At 44.8% G+C, this 4,632-nt stretch overlaps 1 long non-coding RNA gene across 2 annotated transcripts; it reads right to left on the reverse strand.

Moving 5' to 3' along the window:
- Positions 1 to 553: 553 nt before the first annotated feature.
- Positions 554 to 4,209, reverse strand: LOC307247166. Of its 2 annotated transcripts, XR_013844726.1 has the most exons (4): positions 4,122 to 4,209; positions 2,996 to 3,203; positions 1,191 to 1,327; positions 554 to 1,059 (listed from the first exon to the last, which is right to left on the reverse strand). It is a non-coding gene; the product is annotated as an uncharacterized lncRNA (long non-coding RNA). The 2 variants fall into 2 exon arrangements; XR_013844727.1 differs by having other exon boundaries at positions 554 to 1,327.
- Positions 4,210 to 4,632: the final 423 nt, after the last annotated feature.

A 4,632-nucleotide genomic window follows, 5' to 3' on the forward strand; every position in this document is an offset into this window, starting at 1 on the left:
ATTCAAGCTGTGCGGTTCTCCAAAACAAATAAAGTGTGTTTTTATTGAAGATGTATTTATGTAATTTTATTTTCCGACTTTTACGTCAAACAAAAAATCCCTGCGTGTGGTGTCCCTTTGAGTTGTCGGCAAGGAAAGTCGGAACAAACTTTCAAATTTCAGCCTCCAATTTGTTCAGAAACAGATTTCGGTCGACTGATGAGGCGAAATCAGTGAAATTTTATGGACTACGGGTTACGTTGTACCCAGAAGAAAAGCTCAAACCCCATTGTCTCACAGAACCAGGGGCCTGGCAGCTCATTTACATTTCAATCTACAGACACAAACAGCCTGTTTTGGAAGAGGCTGGTTAGAGGCACGTCACAATGGCTTTAATGCATAACTGCGCTGCATTTCAGCAAAAAACATGTTTTGGGGACCTCAGAGACTTATATTAACTTCTTGAAAAAAAGCAATAAAAGGTCCTCTCTAAGAACTTTGTTTGAAACATTTATTAAAAAAAAAAAAAAAAAGTACATTTACAAAGTATGGAAAATAAGTCTAAAGTGCATTAAAATAACATCCTGCACAATACTGTACAGCTTCCCACCAGTGATACCTCACTCTTCTTTTAACACTGCAAAGTCGACATTGCTTTGACGTCATTCGCCACAGTAAGTTAAATATGACCATGGGTTCACGCGATCAAAACAGCAGCAGAGTCTTCTGACACGCAGAGGCAGGAAAACGTGTCCGCTCCTTTTAAAATAGGGAGGGAAAAATGAAGGTCGGTGCGAGTGGTGGATCGGACGAGGAGGGCGCGTCGGCGCTGTTCCAGCTGTGAAGGTATCTGTGCGGGAACAAATTGCGACACTCCTCCTAATGCACACCTTTTATTTTTTTACATTTACATTACATTTAGCAGACGCTTTTATCCAAAGCGACTTACAATTGAATACATATACAATATTTTCCATTATTCTCCCGTGTACTGACATTGAAAGGCCCTCTCTGGAGCCAGCGTTTGGGGTGTCCGTTTTGGGCTACTGTAGAAACACGGCGGCCTCCGTGGAAGCGTACCTGCTCCCAATGTAGACAAAAACGGCTCATTCTCAGGTAACGAAAACACGATTATACAATAATTAAAACATGCTTATAAATATGATGCGCTATTTCTGCCAAGGCTGTTCTGTAAACTCTACACACTGCACCTTTTAAAGTCTAGACAGTGCATGGTGTATTAGCTGTTGTTGATGTGGAAGGTCTTGACAGCGGTGTCCGGCACTGTCGGGAGTGACTCCGTACGTTGGTCAAAACCATCTTCACCCTGATCTATGTCATCCTGCCACTGGACGGCAAATCAAGTTGTCAGAGGTAAAAACAGAAATGGTGACAGCGAAAATAGCGAGTCACGGCCACTGTTCTCCACTTTGACAGGGACAACGTCATCATTTGGTTATTTCTCATGAAAACGCACCTCAACATTTAATAATTAACTTAATAATATGCACTTACATTTTATACTTTGCACAGCTCACACTCAAATTTCTAAATAATTTCATTTCTACAGTACTTTGCATGAAAGCAATATGCGAAAGTCAGGGGTAAACCACATCGGGACATGTACAGTATGTATTTAATAGTACTGTATACGAAGCACAATGAGTGAGTTTATTTGATTCTTGTCTGAATTAAAGCAGAATTGAAATAATAAATATTGAAAAACTATATAAAAGGAGCATTTAGGACTCCCCCCGCCACACACACACCTTCCCCATAATGGATGCTCAACAGAGGTGCCATATTTTTAGTACCAAACTGTTACAATCCTCAAGGACATTTGGCATTGCTGCTTGTGTAACTCTCCGTCTCATTCAAGCACTTTCAACTTAAACATGCTCAAACTGCATGGCCACCATTTCGCCAAGATAAAAGGTTTCAAAGGAGAGAGATTATACTTGGAAAAATTAGGAAAAATTTCATGTTTGCTTTCATATTAGGTATTAGGGATGTGCAATATGGCCAAAATCTTCTACCGCAATATAGGTTGTTTCCTATCTCGGTAACAATATCGCGATATGGCACGTTTTCTGTATATGAAATTAATAGTTTATATTCTTCCTCTTTCGGCTGCTTCCGTTTGTCGCCACAGCGGATGTTTTAATATATTAAAAAAATAAAAACACATGGTAAACCTCTTAGTGACGCAGCGCAGCACGGGAAGGTGCTTGTCGAGGCTCTCAAATTCACAGGAGAGCCAAGATAAGCAACACACGTATCAAAATCTGAGTTATTTGCAAAATTGAAGACGTGAACTGTAGTTCACCCTCACCTTATGTTGTCACGGGGCGGTAGCAGACGGGCAAATGTTGTAATAATACATCCAAAAAGTAATTTCCCGAAGTGCAATGTCTGCTCACACTCACTCCCACGTGCAGATACCGTAAAGCAGTGATGTAAAATTCTGCTGTAAAGCAGTTCTGCCGCTGATTTGCCTAATAGCGAAATAACCGGTATACAAATATACAGTATATACACGATAGTCATTTCACTATCGCCGTACGATGTTTATCGCACAGCACTATTTCATATTCAAGATATTTTGTTCAGAATTTCAATCACACTTGACCAATAACTAATAACGTATAAAGATAAACAGACAAAAACAAACACAGGTTTCATGTGTTGAAGTGAGTGTTCAGAATCAGGACTGCCGAATTTCAAGAAGTTTCACATATTCAGCAACGAGAAAATTGTACAGCACAAAGACTAACTTCATCACTACATTAATGTGTCATGTTTGGGTGTTATACCTTAAATCACACGGCCAAATCTGTATTTTTATTATGATTATTATTATTTCAAATGCAGTTGAAGAAAAACATGCCATGTGCAACGTAAACACGCAGTACTGTATGTAATGTACATGCCTTAATCTGAGGTGAACAGTGAACAATAAAAGGTCGGGTGATTTGCTAATCGCCTACCTGCTCTGGGCCGCGTTTAATTTGCATACCTTTTTGGCTTCTCCCAGTTTGGGTATATCTGATACGCTACACAGGGAGACGTTGATGAGGCTGAGGAGCTCCGGGTTGACAAACTCTTCTGCGAGCCCGTCCTCGTCTTCCCGACGTTGCTCCGGCGGTTGTCCAGGAGCAACTCCTTCACCTGGACAGGAGAACCGCGGGGTCAGACCCGCGTGGCCTCACCTGCACGGCGCTGGGCTTGGGGTAAATGGGAGATGGACTGCAATTTAAATGGCGCTTTACGATGCGTGCCTCACCCTTCACCCGTTCTCGCACGCATTCACACACGGACGGCGGCGGCAACGCTGCAGGGCGCACACCTGCTCGTCGACAGCAGTTGCGGGTTCAGTGTCTCGCTCGGGGGCACGTCGGCGTGCTGCCAGGGGGTGCCGGGGATCGAACCGGGAACTGTGGAACGCAACGCATATGCACCCAGGTTTGGGTGGTGGAGCATTGTAAATAGCGGCGTGAGCACAATATCCTAACCCGTGGACATCCGCATCGGTGCATCCCTAGTGTTTAGGTACGTGGACCCAAAACACTGTTGTGTGTGGGGGAGCGGAAGTCCAAATTAAAGGAGCTTCAATGATCTCTGTTTACAGGTCACATGATTCAAATGGGCGCGTGTTATTCGTGTTGTTCCACCCTCAACAGGTTGAGCGTAGCAGGTACATAAAGGTTAAGAACCTATGATGCAGAATAACTTACGCAGTTCAATAGATACATGGGCTGTTTCATTACTCCGCGTGCCTGATAACATTTGGGGTCTATTAAAGCTGAATTTAAGACATTTTTGGGACGTGCACGCTACATCCGGGCCTTTTCACTTTCTGAAGAGCGTGTTTGTAAACTCCGCACACACGTGCGCTTGGCCCAGCCCCGGAAAAGCGACGTTTTGTTTGACAAGTTCTCGACGAGCGGTGGAGTAAAACCTTTCGGGTGAAGACGGGAAATAAACGCCGGTTCGCGGCCGCCCATTCACGCGGCAGGACCAAAAAACAACAACGACGACGACGACGACATTTATAAGAAAACGTCCATCGCGCTGCGTTCCAGGTATTAGCCGGGCCCCGCCGTGTGTTTTTTTTCCGCCTCCCTCCGGCTCCGTTAACTCACGTCGGCCGGCGCTCGGTGCCTGGGCTCCAGGGAAACCCTCTTCTCCACATCCATTCTCCCGCTTTCTTCCTAGTTTCTCCTCTTCTCGCGGGGCGCTCCGTGTGGGTGAGTGGGGAAAGCAGGTCATGCGAACGGAGGGAAACCGAGGAGAGGGGCGCCGGGGGCCCCGCAGCGCCCCCGGCGGCGCCGTGCTGCGTTCACGTCGCGTGGGATATTACGCCGTGATGCGCGCCCTTTTCGTTCGCGTGTAACAACGGCGCTAAGAAAGGATCCGATTCCGTTTTTACCAACAGTGCCAATACTTAAATGCCATCAATCGGCCCTACATTTGAGCTAATCCCGATTTCATTCGTCCGAATATTATTTTTTGTCAAATTGAGTCAAGTTCTTCGGCTTAAGACTTCACTCGTGACGTTTTAAACCACACGTGTATGTTTACACCCTAAAACATTGAGAACCGTATACTGCACTTGACTTATTTCACGTTTTATTCAAAACAACTCTCTGATGC

This window comes from Zeus faber (genome assembly GCF_960531495.2).
Source record: "Zeus faber genome assembly, chromosome: 22".
NCBI lineage: Eukaryota > Metazoa > Chordata > Actinopteri > Zeiformes > Zeidae > Zeus > Zeus faber.